The sequence below is a fragment of the Anarhichas minor genome, unplaced genomic scaffold (assembly GCF_050575085.1).
Source record: "Anarhichas minor isolate MPS153535 unplaced genomic scaffold, ASM5057508v1 ptg000026l, whole genome shotgun sequence".
Classification (NCBI taxonomy): domain Eukaryota; kingdom Metazoa; phylum Chordata; class Actinopteri; order Perciformes; family Anarhichadidae; genus Anarhichas; species Anarhichas minor.
The window spans coordinates 10,773,048-10,792,256 of NW_027466472.1; the positions used below are offsets into that span (position 1 = coordinate 10,773,048).

General features: G+C 43.8%; 1 protein-coding gene and 1 long non-coding RNA gene across 3 annotated transcripts in view; one reads left to right on the top strand and one right to left on the bottom strand.

The window, feature by feature from the left end:
• arhgap35a (Rho GTPase activating protein 35a) overlaps window positions 1-19,209 on the bottom strand; it is a 61,009-nt gene that overhangs the window by 22,544 nt on the left and 19,256 nt on the right. The window lies entirely within an intron of this gene.
• LOC142958902 (uncharacterized) overlaps window positions 1-19,209 on the top strand; it is a 41,691-nt gene that overhangs the window by 6,205 nt on the left and 16,277 nt on the right. The window contains exon 2 of the long non-coding RNA XR_012956174.1: window positions 10,476-10,611. This is a non-coding gene — a long non-coding RNA (uncharacterized LOC142958902). The remainder of the gene's footprint in view (window positions 1-10,475; window positions 10,612-19,209) is intronic.

Here is a 19,209-nt window from a genome sequence, read left to right on the forward strand (position 1 = left end):
TGGAGCCAAATTCTGGACCGCATCAACAACAGACAATATCCAGAACTGATCTTTCATCATGCACAGCCATAAGAAAGCCTATTTTAAAAGGTATGCTGATGAACCTCCCTTTTTTTTTTTTTACTGTAGTGCTGCTTGGTATCAATATTGTTTGCATTATTAGTTAGTCATGAAGACATAGGGTGTTAACAATATGAAAATGTCCTAAAAATGTATTGCAATCTTCATGTTTTGACAGACTGTTGGACACAAATATTTAAAAAAAGAAATGAAAACAATAGTACATAGAAAGATACTTAAGAGGTTTAGTAGACTGGCCAATCACAGTTTAATTTATTCCATCAGTAGAAAAATAACAAGAGAAAGGACGAGGGGTGGGGAATGCTCTTCATGGAATGGCCCTCTTTGACAGCACAATTTGTAAAGGAATACAAATCTTTCAAGACAGCCAGCAAACAGACTTGCAGTACAAGACCACCCCTCCATGTCATAACTGAGGCGTTAATGTAGTAAAACAGACATTAAAACCACTATTAATCATGAATAGCTCTTTTGACAGAGAGCACAAAAGCAGACAAAGCCTTCACTGCTGCTGAATCGAGTTTGTCAGACAACACAGAACTGTGGATGCGCAAAGATGAACTTCAAAGCCCAACGCTGCTACACCAGAGGGCGAGACAATAAAAAGGAAAAGAAAGGAGGAGTAAGAAACTCACTAAACTCACTACAGTGGAACACACTGTAGATAAAAAGCAGCCTCACACCTGCGGTGTACTGACTACTCCTGCATATACTGTACATTTTTTGGTTTTACTTGAAAGCTGAGCCACTAATTGAAGTTCAAAGCCGACAGTTATGGCCTTGAAAACCTGAGTTTCACTAAAGCAAATTCCGATCAGACTGTGAATTAACATTAAAGAAGCAAGACATCCCAAGTGCCGCACCAGGTGTATAACCAAGTGCCAGCACAAAAAGGAATCAATATCAAAAAGAAAGTCTTGCGTTTTGATATTTGCAGAGGAAAAATGCATGAAAACTGGATCAAGGCCCCCACAGAGGGACTCGGTCTCTGTGTTAATAATAAGGGATGGTGCTGTGTGTTGTGCTCGGCCAGACTTGCTGGTCTATATTTTTCAAGTAGGTATATGACCTTGGAATTATGGTTAATTCAAAATCGTGTCTTTCCAGACTCTCTTGTAAGTTAGTAAGTTTACTGCATACATGTGTATTTCCTCATCTATGTGTGTGTGTGTGTGTGTGTGTGTGTGTGCACCAACATCCAGTTGGAAAACAGTGCAGTATATACAGCCTTGACTAGATGAGAAGAACTGCAGGTGTCGTATCTACAGAGCTGGAGTCCGCAGGTTAAAAGCACACCTGTGTCCTGACATAGTCATGCTCACAATACAGAGCAGATAGCCTAAACAAAAGAAACATGACTTGCTGCCCCTGGATATTGTTATATTATATATTGGCTAAAGAGAACATGTATCCAGCCTGTTAATCATCATTTGTATATCCTGTATCTACATGATACCTGTGCTACACACTGAGCAGGTTCATAGGCATTCAGTTATGATGTGAAATTCATACAATAGATACCTCTGACATCTAGAAGAATGTATAACTTTTTATCATTTTGTGTTATCATTAACTATGTTCTAAATTGTATATAGTTACTTTTGGAAGTCAACCAAAAGGGCTCTGCTATTGCAAAAGGTTGCTGTGATCTGCATCTCTGCACAGACTGAACCGTTGTGACATGCTCGAAGTAGCCGCCTACTCAGCTGACAGAGGGTGTTACATACAGATAAGTATGGAGACCCACATTAGCGCAAATGGCCTATATGAGTTTACACAAAAAATGAGCGTCTCTTGTGTGAAATAGGTCATGTTTGTGACCAGTTGTGAGCGTGTCTGGATTAAATAAAGTCAAGCACTCCTAATGTCCCTACGGACCTGGAGGCTAGCCAGGCTCAACATTCTCACAGATGCATTGCTAACATCTGCTTCACTGACCCCACCTATCATTTTCTAGGAATGTTCCAATGTATGTACCATGCATGTCAATCTACAAGTTCGTAAACATTTTGTGACGGTTAACTAACATACTCACTGCGGTAGAGTGCAGGTTAGGCGTGTGTGCGTGAGGGCGAAAGAGCTGTTTTTTGTTGTTTTTTTATGCAATTTCCACAAAAGGAATGTCAAACAAAAGAGAAATAATGCAGTTCTGATTTTGTCCCTGGTCTGTCCGAGGGACATGTCAGTGCGAGTAGCAAACATACAGCTCAGAATTCAGTTTCAAGTGATGTGAGGATGCAGTGGTTTAAACTCATAACAGCAGCAGATAATCTCTCATGAGACTGGCTGCCGTGCCCAAGCCCAACGGACAGAAACATTGAATATATGTGAAGTTACAACTGCACAACTCGGCTTGTTTCAACAGCCTGTGTACTGGCAGTCGAAGTGCAGCATTTCACACACAACAGATCTGGTCATTTAGGGAATACATTTACTCTTTCCGCAGACCTATAATAACACCACTGCCTGAGCTAAACTAGCGTTAGTGAAGCAGTCCAGTTGTAGAGCACTCAGACAGCAAGTCTCCCAGTTCACCCCGAGGCCTGGCGCCTGGTGCGCATGTCCAGCAACATACCACTGTCTCGAGGCCCAGGGCAGTTTAGGGCTGAGGCAGAGATAGGTTAGGGCCTGCGTTGCATCTGCCTCTGACCCTGAAACATTAGGGCAAGCAGAATATGAGAATGAGAGAGTTTGAGGAGGTAAAAGAGATGCAGGAAGGAGTGGAAGGAGTTGGGGGGGGGGGGGGGGGGGAGGAGACTGAGGGCGGGAAGTTAGGGCACATGGAGAGGATGGGGGTATAGAGAAGAATGGGTATGAGGGGAAGGGGAGAGGAGTCAGTGGCCTGGGTCATGTGAGCTGCACATTGGAATCCCCTCAGGGAAGAGGGGGGGAGGGCGTGGTGAGGCCTGCGTGAGTTAAGGGTCAGGGTCTGACCCTTAACATCTCTCTCTCCCCCTGCCTATTCACAAACAGCACTACAGGGAGGACATACCCAAATACCGCATGTCCATTTCCCCGTTGCCTTTTCTCCTTCCTTTCCCCGACAAGCATTTACAAATCTATTGGTTGAAAACAGTCAAAACACAGTTAAGACAGCCAATCTCGGCCTGGCTGAACCAGCCATTTCTAGGTCACCGACTTGTCTCACGGACAAGAGAAGCCAAGGAAGATAGGATGCATCTGTAGGGTGTTGGGAGTGCAGCCTGAAGCTAATGCTAGGGCGGCAGGGCGTGAAGTTCACCATAACACGTGCTACAAAGGGCAGCAGGGAAGAGGCTGTGTTCACTGCTCATGAGGAGAGACCATGTAGCCTTCACTGGGTGGCTGCATTCCTTTCATAGCAGAGCAAGAAGGAAGAGTCAGCCCGGGAGTAATTGTCAGTCAGGCCTGTTTTGACATGGCAAAATAAATCCTTATTGCTTTGACGTATTAGCCTAAATGAGTGCACATGGACTGAATGAGATAACCATGAGGGTAAGCTGGATCTCATACGGAGTAAGAGGAACATCCTAAATAAACGCAGAAGATCGCCTGCATGGCTTCCCAGCAAGCCCTCTGGTTGTACAGTATTATATACTCAGGAAGGCTGGGAGTTGACAGAAACAACGGTCATGAAATAGTCATGAAGCAGTGTGACGGTGATGATGATGACAGAGCGGCAGCGAGGGGAAAACTCTCTCTCCCTTATTCTCTAAGGCTTGGGACTGGCTAGCCCTCCCTTTGCTGCAGTCCAAAACACGTTTTCCCTCCCCCTTCTCACTCCTTCTGCACGATGTAAGTCTGCAACCAGTCTTCCTCTCTCCTCCACCTAATTATTATTTTTCTGTCTCTCTTGTGCTCAGCCACAAACATTACCCTCATCATATAGATTTCCCATCGCCATCTGTCAAGATTTTTTTCATTCCAACTCTTCCCCGTCTCCAACACTCTATCCCACACCCTCCCCCCCCTTATGCTCCTCCTCTGGAGACTTGTTGTCCATTAGTAAAAAACGAGGGTCGTGGGCAGGGGATTGGGCTGTGGCTGGGTTGGGGTGGTCAGACTGTGCTCCCTCACTTCACAAGGGTATAAACACACAAATGAATGTACAGAATAAAACACGGCCGATGAGTCCAAAACAACGTAATGAAGATATATAGCACATAAAGGCTGGTGCACACACAACCATCAAAAATTAATCAAAGAATATATATGTAAGAGTCTGGCTCTACACCACATTTAACACGCTTTACATGAAGTGCTCTGTGGTGCAGTGTGACTCGGTGTATTCGCTAAAACAGAAGTAATTTGTCTCTTCCGCAAATGCAGCACATCAATCTAGCACTCACCAAACAGGAAATACAAATATCCTCCGTGTTTCCATTAGAGATGAAACGGTATGAAAATTTCATATCAGTGTCATAATGACCAAAAGAAAATCGTTTTCAGTATTATCGCCGTAATGTTTCAAATGTGCTGAAACATTCAAATAGTACTGAATAAACACTGAAATCATTTCACCAAGTTTTATATTGGAAAAAATAAAATTAGCAGCACTACACACTTATCAATACCTTAATCAGAGCGCTGTCATTGACCCTCCGCCATGTTTTCAGTGACGTAAAACAAACCCTCGGTGCATGCTGCGCCTGTTAACTTTGGTTGATGGACAGTATTCACCATGACCAAGCAAATCCAACAGTAATGAATTATTCTTATGAGAAGAAAATACTTTGAAGTACCACAAAAGCTCAGCACAGCCTGAACCTATGTCCCTTCAGCATGTTTTGCGTCACACAAAATACATATCTGCCCACAAACACACAGAGATATTAGGTCCTGATCCAGGAGAGCTAGTCAGTTGTGACTGGGATGATGGGCACCATGGATTACCTGCCGCTATTCCCATCTTTCCATTTGCAGTCTGAGCATTAGCATGATCTGATGGCACGGTGATATAACCATATGCAGATAACAAATCCCCCTTACGGCCGCTCTATCACACCACTGACAAAGTGTGCACACAGACCCACTGGCACAGAAACACACACGTGTGCATGAAGTGAACAATTAGCTATTCCATATCTTCTAATAAAATTCATTTGACATACAGTTTATGTTATGTATTCCACACCTGTCTGCTGCGGCCTACGTCTTCAGTGTATTATAGTTTATAGTAACCTAAAGTGAAGCTGCCATGTAGCTACTTCCACATCTCTGCAGTGCCTGGCACTGCAGAGATAGAGGGACAGTTACCGACGGGCCCCCCCGAGGAGAAAGATGGACAGACAGACAGAGGGAGGAAGGAAGGATGCAGGATAAGAGCAGGAAAAAAAAGGATGCGAGGGACAAAGACTGCAAACAAACATTCAGTCAACAACGGAGAATGCAGCATATCAGGAATGAGACAAAAGGAAGAGGGCAGAGAAGATGAAATTCAAGACTGAAGAGTTCACGGAGCGGAGACGGACGAAAGAGCAAGGTTTAAGTCAGATAAAGAAAGGATCTTGAAAGAATGGGCAGCCTATTTAGAGAGTGGCGAGAGAGAGCGGTAAGGGCAGAGGAGGAGTGCGTCACTGTGGTGAAACCTCTTCAATTGTACCAGAAGGCCTCACTGATAGCACAGCTAAATATAATGTGCAGGACACATCGACAATGACAGTTATACATTTGGTACTAGCACCAATAAAGTGAGAGGTCACAGTGTTTCTGCAGCTGCAACTAACACCAGTTCTCCGACCTTCACGTGCCGCTTTGTTTGATTTCCGTCACTATAGCTTTAATCTGTTCACTTTCACCGGATGTTGAATTTTCTCTTTGATGCAGACGGAGCCTGAATCATCGGTGGATTGATTGTTTTTGTTGAATAATAGAAAATTGAATTGGTTCATTGTTGAATTCATTTATCAGACAAGATGAGCTGAACATCTCCGCTTCTCAAATGTGAGGCTTTGAGGTTTTATATACCGTATTTTCCGCACTATAAAGCGCACCGGATTATAAGGCGCACCTTCAATGAATGGCCTATGTTAGAACTGTTTTTATATATAGGGCGCACCGGATTATAAGGCGCATAGAATAGAATAGCGTCGTAAGCGTGTCTCTTGAAAGGTGCCATTTTGGGGTCTTTATACACACAAGTGGTGTTGGACTAGGAGTAAGCACAGTACCGGTGTTTACCGCGGTGCGGCTTTGTAGTTTACCAGTCGTACTGAAACATTTTGACAGAGCGCCGTGTACAACCAGTATGGATCAACCAATTAACCAATTGATCCATATATAAGGCGCTCCGGATTACAAGGCGCACTGTCGTTTTTTGAGAAAATTAAAGGCTTTTAAGTGCGCCTTATAGTGCGGAAAATACGGTAATTGTAAATTTAATAACTTTGGGTTTTGGACTGTTGGTCCGACGAAACAAGCAAGGAAGAGAGCATCTTTGGTTTGGGAAACTCTTTGATGATCTCGTTTAAAATTAAAAAACAAAAAAAACGTTCGATAGCAAAGCTGCATGGGATATGGGGAACCAAACACTGGTAGATGGAAACATTTGCTCCAGAAACTCCCTGTTCAACAGGCTACACAACCTAAACAACAACAACAAGTGTTGCTTTATATGCACGCTCAGAAAGACAGACAAGCCTGTGTTTTCCTTTGGCACAAAAGCTCATCTGTGGGCCTCTGCTCTCCCTCCCACTTAATTCCCTCTGCCGGGCATGAACTGCCTTACTCATTTATTTCGATGCCCCCTGGCCCTCGTCTAATTCTGCCTATATTTCCCGTCTTCCTCCGTCTTACCATGTCTCTGCTGTGCGCCGTCTCTCTCTCTCAGCAGTAGCACCCAACCTCGTGGCCCAGCCCCTTGTCAGACTATAGCAGACCGTGTGCTGCCGGTGTTATTAGCATACATCTGATCCCTGCTCCCCTGCCTGTCAGCATCAGCACAACTGTATACACACATTCAGACATCCAATACAGCTGTCCCCGTCCTCCCAGCCAAACTCGATGCAACAGCACAAACAAACAGCTACAACACAGAAAGATATAGACCGTACGCAAATATGTCCAATGCGCTCAACAGTTGTGTGGTTAAATATGACGGCATTTTGCTCTCTTCCTAGAGGAGAGGGATTCGGGGGCGGGTCTTCAAACCCAGCTGCTAAATCTTCCACCTGAGTGAGCCTCCGATTGTAGATACTATTGTAATTGGTTTGACAGCAATGGTGTGTGTGTGTGTGTGTGTGTGTGTGTGCGTGTGTGTGTGTGTGTTTGTGTCTTTAAAGAACTGGGGACTCCCATCATATCGTTTGATGATTATTTTCATATCTATGCTTGTTTTTCAAACAAAAAAATTCTATATTCGTCTGTGTTAATATACGTGTTCATGTCTTGGTGCATTAGTGTGAAGTGAACATTGCGTAGAGCACATTCTCTCCGTTTACAAATAAGATTAGACTGTGCATAATAGATTTCCTCTATAAAAAAGAGCCTGTAAACCAGAAAGGGAGTCGTGCTCTCATACTGCTGAAGGGATATTACAGCAGAAAAGTTGCTGAACAGAAACTTAACTACTGCAGATACATCTGCACTCTGACCTCTGAGTGGAAAGGCTTCATGCGGTCACAGAGTGTCTTGATAAAACATAACTCCATATTTCATAAATTTCCAATAACTCGACAAAGTGACTCGCACTTACTCAAAGCCTCAATTCCACTCCCAGGCAGACAAAGCCATCCACATAAAACACTATGATTTGTGAGGGACAGAACGATTGCGGGCATTACCTTTAATTTAATTATCATTATCAAACTATTTTTAGTGGAGTGCTCATCATGTGCTCGAGTGGGTTTCTGTCTAATAGATGTGTTATCTGTGATCTACTGCTGGGAGGGAGGGTTGTGATGGACTAAACTCACGGCACAGTCTTGATTGCAACAATAACTTGATTGCAGCCGCACAGCTTTCATTGTCTTGTCTTACAATGACAGGTTTCCATCGCACAGCATATGGGCTGCGTTCACTCATGTGTTCTGCTAGGGCTCCCCCCTCTTGCTCGATTAGTCGACTCATCGTTGGTCTTGGTCAACTAAGGTTTCTTTAATCGATCAGTTATATTTGCTGCATTATTTCATGCCGAATGACTCATTTCCAAGATACTTTTGAGAACATAAAGTGGTGCTTTTGTGCGATTCTTTGTGGTATGAGAGTTAAGTCGACTAAGAATGTCTTTGGTCGAGGACAGCTCTATCTTTTGCATCCCGTGCTTTAGAGGAGTGGTGGAAAGATGGGGTAGAATGAATCATGCAAAATGTATACACGACCATATTTCATTTGCACCCATTTAAAAGTGGCGGTACCCCACTAGCTAGAAAAATTCTCTATTTGGCCTTTTACCTGACTAGACTCCCACAATAAATCAAATCATGATTAAGCACGATTAGCCAAAAGCATAAAAGGAGCTTTATTTAACATTCTGAACATTAATATAGCAGCAAAAAACAATTAGCTATGTAAATACATAGTGTAGTAATGTCTACCTGAGCAGAGAATGAAGTCCCTTTGCCTCTGTGTGTGTTTTTATACAAGCTTCTCCTTGCTTTGTTGACATAGCCGCGTATGCTTTTCGCGTGGGTTAGGTTAGCCTGCCCCACTGGTTAGCTAACGGCCGCTGCTCTGCACTGCTCTCATATATCGCCGTTGACACGACGAGCTGTCGCGAGGCAATCGAAATATTCCCAATCTTTGATCTTGCACGTTAAACGTAGGCACACAATGTTGTATATCAAATAGAGAGCCTTTAATATCCTGCACCATCTGCTGAAACTCATCAGCCAAGATATATTATACTAAATACACGGGATTCAGAAAGACTTCGCAATTTGAATATTTATATCTCTGAAGGATAATATTGCTTAAAGTTTTTCCATCTGGGCTTGTAACCCCGAGGCTTTGTATATAATCAGACGTTATGATCCCAACAGGGAGATCTACCAGTCCAGAGATCACACAAACTGTTACTAGGTGACAGATGGTCATCTCACACACACACACAAACACTCACACCCAACACCTACATCAGTTGCTCCACCGTAGATACGGCACGTTCTCATCTCTCACATACACACTCCTTCTAACTCGCCTGCTCTCTGCTTAAACAGAGAAAGTGTTTTTGTCTCTTCCATGCCGGGAGAGATGTTCAGGCACCGCTGAATCTTGAGACCAATTAAATCAGAAAATGACAGAAATTAAGGGACAACATTGGGCCAAATGGGAAATGCAAAAATGATATAAACCAATTCCTACCGAAGCTCAGAAACAGTGTGAAAACGCCGTCTTCCAGGAGCCACTGTGGATCACTGCGAGGCTGTGAACGCCGCGTTGGATGTGGCCTGTTCTCGTCATGTTCTCCTGTGTGGAGCCTACGTGCTAATGGGCCGGTCTGAGCGGCAGTATCCTTATGGCATCATCACACCCTGCCAGTCGCACAAACTAGACAAGCTAGTCAATAGGTGCCGCGTCCACTTGCATCTCAAGTCAATCCCCTCAATCCTTCACTGCCCTGCGGAAGGCTAATAAAACAGTAATAAAAGGTGCGCCTGGACACTGCACTGCCAGCTGCTTTTGACAGGCTCTCTGGTAGTTAAAAGCACAAACCTGATTCAAACAAGAGCGGTAGACTAAACAATCACTGGCTTTGTTTGTGTAATTATTTTGTCATTGAATTGTACCCACAAACCGATCGACCCATCTAGCGATGTTGGCAAAACACAGCTCGTTATTATAAAGTGGATTCGAAAACTACAAATGTTTTTTGAAGGCATGTATGCGTTTGTAGACACCGGAGCAAATTGTGTTTTTTTATTTTGAGCGGCACAAAGAGAAAGAAATTATTTTCCAACAGTAAATGCAATTTTTCAAGAACTCGGGTGTCCCAACCTATAAAAGAGTGAAATTAAATAACCGAAAGAAAAGAACAAAAGTCTGTTGGATGCAGATGTATTGCGAGGGCGAGCGTCTGGTATCATGCATGAGGAACTGAAAGGTACTATGAGAGGACAAGAAGAGTTTTGAGCAAAGTAAGGTAAGAAGGGGAGAAGGAGATTCTCCCCCAGTTAGCATCTGGGGGAGGAGGTTAACACAAGCCGCTTCTGGTAAGTGCTTAGCACTTGCGGCCGGCTAATGGTACACAGACAGGGCTACTTTACGATTGCTCATCCGCACTTCTTGCTGCTGCCGCCCTGACAAGCCTCAACATGAAAGAAATAAGCCGCTGTTAAGAAGGCTAGACAACCACTTTCTCTTCCTCTTTGCCGTTCACCTTTCCCACGGTCGTCTCTGCTGCCATTCAATTGTTATTATGCTCCTGTTGGTCTTCTCTTTAAATTGTTCTCTCATTTCTCTCATCTCATATCGCACAGTTGCATCATGCCCTATAGGAGCAGGATAACCTTACAGAGAATAAAGAGGTACACAGCACACTAAAAGAAAGGATGACGCGGAGAAAAAAGGAATGAAGAGCCCCAGAATGAAGCAGAGGACCGCTGCCAACTATGGGTGAGTCACTGCAGAGAGACAATTGGAAACACCTGAACCTGCCACAGTGTAAATTAAAGATAATGACTTTTTACTGGTTGCCACAGTAACCAACTGTTGGCACAAAAGCAGACGGCCGCAAAGCCAGCCAGCCAGCCAGCCACACACACACACACACACACACGTTCCTCCCCTCCCTTCCCCTGCTTCCTATGTAGCTTTCATTTTTTCCCCCCCAAGAGCTTCGCTCTGTCTGCCCTGCCGTGAGCTCCACCAGAGTGCAAGTCATACAGAGGACATAGAAAGCCAAACAAATAAGCCATTTCCATGCTTAACAACCCCCAACTAAAATAGTCTTTGCTTTGTCTCAGTCAGTACTTGAGCAGTTCCAGCTGCCCAATCCGCCTACCCAGCATGCCTTGCCCCTACTCTGCCTCTGATTGGCTACAGGCTACTAAACGCTAATGTTAGCTACGATGCTAACCAGTGTTTCGAGCTAGACAGGCCTGGAAGGAGCGGCTCAGCCGGGGTAGCTCACACATTTTTTCCCCCTATAGTCCCATGGTAGGCTACCCGGTCTGATTTACTTTTACGTATATTTTTTCGTCATTAAATTCAATGCTGATCAATTCAAGTATTGGCAGTTTTGTGAAAGTTTGTATAATAATCCATGTTAGTATGGCAGCCTCTCACAAATGTGAAAATATGTGAAGATGAAATAAAATAAGAATACTTATTATTAATATTATTAACAGCTGAGTAGCTCCTCCCCGATCGGTTGAGTTCGATGCCCAGGCTAGCATCAAAGCCAGGCTAACTTTAGCATTTAGCAGCAAGTAGCCAATCTCAGGCAGAGTCGGGTCGGGTCTTGCCGCAAGTCACTCTGGGTAGGCAAGCAGCTGGGGAAAAGATCAAACCGCTGGGACGGATCAGGTAGTGACAGAAATGAACCAGATTCCGGATCACAGACGATTAAATAAGATGGAAAAGTAGACTCAAATACAGTACATCTCCCACAGTCTAATGTAGCTGGTAAGCGCCTACAGAGTGTGCATATGTAAACAAATCACCTTTTAACACTCTTAAAGCAGTGCGCACATGTGGGAGTGTCCCCTCTGAGCTCCTTCTGCAGGCTGAGTGGAGGAAGCTTGTCCAGAGGTTACAGAGCTTGTGCTTGGTCATCCATTTTAAATCAATCTCCAGACAGACACTGGAGCGCCATTACAGCTCAAAACGTTGCTCCTCTGCAGCGTTCCGCCTGCAGCTGCAGCAGTATTAGCGCCCAAGGCCGAGCATTGCCTGCCGAGGCTCACATGGTGGTGTCCACTGCCCTGTTGGTCCCGTCCGCATCGCAGTGAGAGGAATGCAGCCTTGCAGGGCAAGAGTCAAGCTTTTACCACAGCGAGATAAATACTTTACAGGGTGCAGGATATTTTGTAGCTGTGTCCTTGTGCTTGTACAACCACAAAACGGCTTCTTTAATCTGTCTTGTTGTACTAGTGTTTACGAAAAAGAAGGGGTAAGACAATTGATGTACAATAAAACACAGTGCTTATCACACCGCCAATGGATTCATGTCATCGCAATGGGTGTTAATGCAGTAACGCATGATATGGCAATGAGGGGTTGCATCTGAGCACTGAGTGGAAGATAGCAATGAAAAAGGAAGACATCAGATCAAACTTGTCCTTTCACCACTTTAAAAAAAAACACACGATGCAATTTCCTGCAGTCTAAAAAGTATGTGTGGTTATTTAGCATTTTTTCATAGTTTTGTGTTCTAGTTAACCAAAGAACCGTTTTAATATCAGACTGGAAGCATAGAAAAACAGCGAGCCTGCTAAAAATAACTTATGGATTTTACATTCCTATTTGCATACAGCTTAAACAAACAAGAAACAATATGTTAATCGCTCACTTTTAGAGGTGCCAGTGAGCATATTTTTGAACTTGTGAAATTGAAGCTAACCACCCCCTGACTACAGCTCCATAAATAGCACACAGATATTTGAGCGGCATCGATCTTGCCATCTAAGTCTTGGCAAGAAAGTGAATAAGGGTATCCCCCTAACATATATCCACCATTGGTGGCACCGTGGTGTAGTTGGTGTAGTCAGCCAAACCCGCTGGCCCTTCCGTGTGAAATTCACATGTTCTCCCTTTGTCTGCGTGGGTTCTCTCCAGCTTCCTCCCATGCCTGTCAGGTTCCAGATAATGAATGGATAACTATGATTCTGAAGACTATTGTTACGCCACAGTAATGCTATATAGTCCTGTGATAAAACTAGCTAACATGAACACAGTCGGTCCAGCCTTGAGTCGACCATTATTTCTTCCTGGGCTAGAGAGGGTGTGTTGAGAGTGGCAGCAGGAGGCCAGCCGCGGCCACAAACAGTCTGGACTCGTACTATGGATCCGTTAAGAGGCTGTGGAGCACATTGAAGCCCGAGAAGCTGCAGACTAGATGAGAAGTCTGAAGCTTAGAATGTGAAAATATATAATGGCAGACCACAAACACAGATGCTGCCACACAGGGGAGAAAATAATCGATCTTGACCAGTTGACCTCCTCCTCCTCCTCATTTCTAAAAGTTACACATGCACTATAGTATGTTTTCTTCCTGAAACTAGTTTCTCTGCCGTGCTGGCCATGTTCCCTCTCAAGGCCCAGAGGAAGAAAATGTGTCAGGAAAAAGCAGTGGGTGAGAATTAGACCATTCTCTCTGCCGAAACAGGAAAGGAACCACGTTGGATGTTAAAGCAGTTTTCCTGGCCCTGATCCATGTGTGAACCCTCCCACCCCTTGAACACACGCGCACACACACACACACACTATCAAATTAATCTCTCTACTTAGCCATGATGCCGAATCGTATTTACTCTATTCCCTTCCTTCACTGGCCAGAGAAGGGCAAAACAAGGATCCTTGCCTTAGTAAAACTAAACGTTGTGTACCCCTGCATGCCGCTTTTTGTCTCTTTTCTAAAATACATGGATACGTGTTTTAAACTAAACTTGCCTATTGACTGTTAGTAAATGGTTTATGACAAACTGCAATGCAGCTGTAAGCAGATGGGGACATTTCTAAGTGTCTATTAATGTATTTGACAACACATAACTAGACAATGAAGGACAACATGACACCATATCAAATGACTCTCTTTAAGGTCAAGCTCAACACGTCTTCGTGAGTTTTGACAGTTTTAACTCAGTCGTGAATGATTTGTACAAGTGTGTGAACAATAAAACAAATCTGTTATATAATGCAGTGTGAGGATTGGTTTAAGAGCATAATAATCATTGACTAAGATGACGATTATGTTACACTGTCAATCATTCATTAATTGTTTATACACTAGTAACAGATGCTTCGTAAGAGAAAAATAACTGATATCTGCTGAAAAACCACATTATAGTGTGATATGAAATTATAAAGTGATTATTTATCGCTCGCAAATGCTAAATAGGGCTGTTAAAGTTAAGTGTTGCTTATTTATGAATAAAAAAAAAACTGTTTTAAGAGCTTTGATGATGAACCCATGAGACTATTGTGACTTGCAGACGCCAAACATTATGTTTCTGTCTCTGAATCCACATCACGGGACCAATGTTACTGCAGCCTCGGCACTGGAGAATGTTTCGAATGCAACCCCAGCCTCTTGAAGTGCTGACGTCATCTCAGATAATGCCAACCCCACAAAGACACACACCCAAGCTAGGCGTACCATCTTTAAGCCTTTCTAATCCTTGATCTCAGACGAAGGAGGGGGCTTCTCACACACTCTCTCACACACACACACACACACACACACACACACACCCCACCTGTCTCTATGAAGATGCAAGTCTGTCTATTGGTGAGCGCCGGCTAAGGTCATTACTGTGATTGTCGTGTGAAGGTAAAAAAGGGATTATTTTTGCCGGCGTCCGCCCAACACACATCAGGGGACCTAAGGTTCTCTCTCTTTCTCTCTTGTTATCTTGCTCTTATAAACTCTCCAGCTCACTTTGCTGCCTTTTCTTTCTCTCCTGTCATTTTTTTCATTATCAAGAGATAAAGTGTGAGCGTCTTGTGCAAAGCCTTGACAGGCACACGGTGACCGTACGACCCTGAGTGGGCTCATTCATAAAGCCAACCTACGTAGCAACAACCAAACAAGAAACCGGGATAAAATCTACTGGGTGAGAAGGGGGGAATAAACGAATTAAGCCAGATAAAGCCTTGTTCCTGTTGCACTCTGGAGACTTGCTGTCATGGCGGTGAAAAGGGGAGAGGGGAAGAGAGAGAGAGAGCTTTAGAAAGCTCTTGGAAGTGAAAGAAAGAGGCAAGCTGAGTCACACACTGAAACCTGCTGCTACACCTATTCGCAACTTTGTTACGGTATAGCCAGAAACTTTTCCATTTATAAACTAATTGATTTAAAAACAATGTACCTACATATTAGCTCTCAATATCCAATCGTCTTTAAAAATCCTTCAGTGGCAGTATAGCAACCGACTGCTCCTGGCTCCCATCCCACAATCCACTCTGATGTTTAGGGTTTTTAAGTGAGGCTCTTGCCTCAGTAGAAACAACCCATGATAGACGCTAAATCAAACAATTGGCACAACCGAGGAGTATGATAATGAATGAGCCGGGATTAAATAAGAACAATTTAAAGATAAATGACACACCGGGAAACTGGGAGGCCAATTTAAACACAATCTGACATGGTCCAGACGGGTAAATATTGCCCCGTTTAAATAAATCTACTTTTCTTCCTCCAATGCCTATTAAACTCTATCCCTTCATCTCCCTATTAACTGGCCTGCCAGGCTGTCTGTTTGCTGGCCCGCTGAACACAATGACATGTTTACCGCCAGTCAGATTCCCATTTAGATCCCTGAAGAAGCGCAGGGAGGTGAGAGCGTGCGTTTGTCTATGTGTGCAACAATAACAGAAAGCCTTGCTGTTATTTCACCCGCGTTGCTAAATGAGTTGGTTTAGTGTGACGTCTTTCTCCTCACCAGAGTATCATCCTTGGAAATTTACAAAAAATGTGTCGGGTAGGTGTGGGGCCTTAACGCCGGCTACCATGTAAAACACGCTAATTATGTATCGCGCTTTCCTTCGCCTGCAGCGAGGACACTAGTATATTCAAATCCAAGGACATTAACAGCACGGTGAAGAACCACCAGGAGCACAGTGAGCAGCGCACACAATCTTGGGATTTGGTGTTGCAATGGCTGCAAGTCCACTCTGTTTGCCCCTTCAGTATCTAACACAGTTAAGGCCCACCTGATTTCCAGAGGCAGTTTGTACTGTAGGCGGAGGCACAGATTTTCTATACATCATGCACCAGAAAAGAGACGTCAACTCCGCCACAGTTAGGAGGCTCTGCATTCTTGTTTTTAAAGAACTCCTACATTTTCCAAGCTCTACACCGCTCACTTACATCTCCATCAAGAAGGCCAGAAAGTGAATGCTTTGCAGAAAATGGCTGGCAAACTCCGTGAGAATACCTCCATGGGGCATGAATCTACTTCGATACAGAGTTTAAACTCTACACAGCATCATTAAAAACACACTCATAAAACCCAACCATTAATGCACCGTCATGCTATACTCTCATTGGCTCTAAACAGAGCACATTGCCAGGACACAGTTCCCTTTTTGAGCTTCCATATAAAATGTTGTCAGTGGTTTTACAGACAACTGTATTTATAATGCCATCCCGGATTAGACTGTCCAAACTGTGGCCAATAAAGCAAAGATTGCTTAATCAGTCAAACTTAACCAACAACTAAATCATTCTTTGATTGTCCCTCGTGGTTAGCCATGGTTTTTGTGTCCGACAGTTGACGTAGTTATTTTTTTTTGCAGTTTTTGGATTCCACAATGAAGCACGAGTAGAGTATATTTTAAGCTCATACATTGAATCTAGCCTCGACATATTGTATTAGAGCAGAGAGTATTCCTGGAGCTCCTTTTTGAGAGTATACCATCAGTAAAACTGACTTGAAAGCTAGAGTGAATGTGTAAAAATGGGTACAATATATGCTTCGAGTTAAACCTCAGTCACACCTGCCACCATAAGCGTTTGGTCAAAATAGAGCCACATTACTCCTCAGGCTCTGCATTCATCTTTTTGCATCCCAGAACTACCTGCTTCCACACCCACTGAACATAAATCACAAGCCGATTCATCTTCATAAAGCAAAGAGGCAGGCATACATTCTCTACAACTCTCCACATACAAGCGTGTGTCATGCGGTGTGTAGTGTGCATACTCTCCTCGACTGCTACAAGAGATCCCAGAGGGACCAAATATTCATGAACAAAGACCTTCCCACTCAGGTATGGGTTTTCTGATATTACACACGATCTGTAAACCATACAGCCAAGTCTACTGGAAGGCAAATTTATGCGCACACGTCACCGTATCATGAATGTGTCTGTAGGCAAATTATTCAGCTTCTGCTTTGACAGCATTTTCTCGGAGCCCACTGCTCACACACGGACATATCTACGTGCTGGCACAGGACTCGCCCTCTCTCAACGACTGCAAGCCAAATACACACGATTACAAACGCATACTTGCAAATTAAGCTGGTTTATCTGATGCAGGGGATGTGTGTCTGGTGTGACGGCCACACAGGTGCATGTCATGTTGCAGACAAAGATGAGGACACGTGGCTTACAAACGTCAGTCAAAAGTCCTTTGCGTTAACACCTCGGTCTCACTCACTCACACACACACACACACACACACACACACACACACACACACACACACACACACACACACACACACACACACACACACACACACACACACACACACACACACACACACACACACACACACACACACACACACACACACACACACACACACACACACACACACACACACACACACACACACACACACACACACAAGAATTGTTTCATTCAAGCTGCATTAACACAAAACCCACCCACGCTCACTCTGCGTGCAGATTCACCACACACACACACACACACACAGCGCTTGTGGTATAATAGGAGAACATGCAGCATAAAGACAGAATAAAGGCAGCTGGACCTGACTGGTGACAACACTCCCATTCATCACCATGCCCTTGGAGACTCTACATCCCTCCACAGTGACAGCAGTCAGCAGAGCGCTCACACACACACACACACACACACACTGTTACAAAAAGCACAGCATACAACGGCCCCGTGTCAGCATCACCACCACCAATTACTTGTGTTGTGTGCGAGTACGCGCTTGTATCCACATATATTATTCATCTGCATGTGAGCACATGAACCAAGTGTCTCTGGTAGGAGAGATAAGGGGCTTCTTTATTTCAGTCTTGTATGTGAATGAATGTGTGCTTGGGTGTGTTCTTCCAATCGTCTTTTAAAAACAGACAATTTGTTAAAAAAGGGGAGTGGAAACGTACAGAGATACCAATAGAGAAAGCAAGAGGGTTTCAAGGATGAGGAAAAATACAAGGAGCCAGAAAATGAGGAATCACTTATAGGAACAGAAATAGAAAATGAAAGGCAATGAAAGAGGAAGTGAGGTTCGGAGATGGCAAAGAAGGAGCTCAAGGGGGCTTATCATTGTCATATTTTCATTTTAGTGCACAACCTTGAATTTATCAAGAGAGATTTGCAGAATTCAGACACATCCGGTACAAGGAAACACGGCAGATTTGCCTTCCCATTCTAGCCCACAGTACTCAGCATTCATCCACCCCATCAGCGCCAACAAGCCAACGCTGTCAACACTCGCAGTGGGCTTCACTTTATTCCATCTACAACGCAGCCTGCTTCCAGAAAACATAACACACACGCTGGCGCAGGCATACAGAATTACACATTTACAAAAACATCTCTGGAGGAAAGGCATGAACCGCACAAAAAATAGTATTTTTCGTACTAAAATACAGCGACCTATAGAGACGATATGGAAGGGCCAAATGATTAATTGATTTTGTATTGAAATCACAAACTGAAAGAGTGTGATTTTCCTGTAGCAAGAGCCAGCACTTTAATTAGCACCGACATGATTAACACTGTCTTATAACAACAAGCAAGTAAATGTTTAAGCCAGCTATTTCACCAACTACAAAGACAACTGTCACCGGCACATTTCCTCAGCTGTGGCCAATTATTGTTAATTGTGCGAATTAGCAAAACAACAAAAAGCACCGTACTATTTACGCCTAGCCGCCAGTTTTATAGAAGAAGAAACACCACTATGTATAATTGTTGTTTAAAAAAAATGGGGGGCGATCTTTGGATTGCTATACACAGAAGACCAACAGAGTAGCAAGACTGTTTTGACAGAAATGAAGAGTAAATATGTCCCGTCAATTTAGATAGGTAGCAGGTTACTTGGACAATAGCTGTAGCGTGTAAATGACGGACAGTTAGTACAGTGAGTTGTCGAGATCTGCATTTTAAACCTTTTTGGAACATTACACATCCGATATTAATAATTATCATGATTTTTAACCATTCACCTTAAAAAGGACGCCGCTTGTCCCGTCTATGAAGCTAACGTTAGCAAAAGCAGCTACTGTGCAGCGCTATTGACAGTAGCATTATTCTGCTTCTTCCGCAACCACGCCCACTACCGAG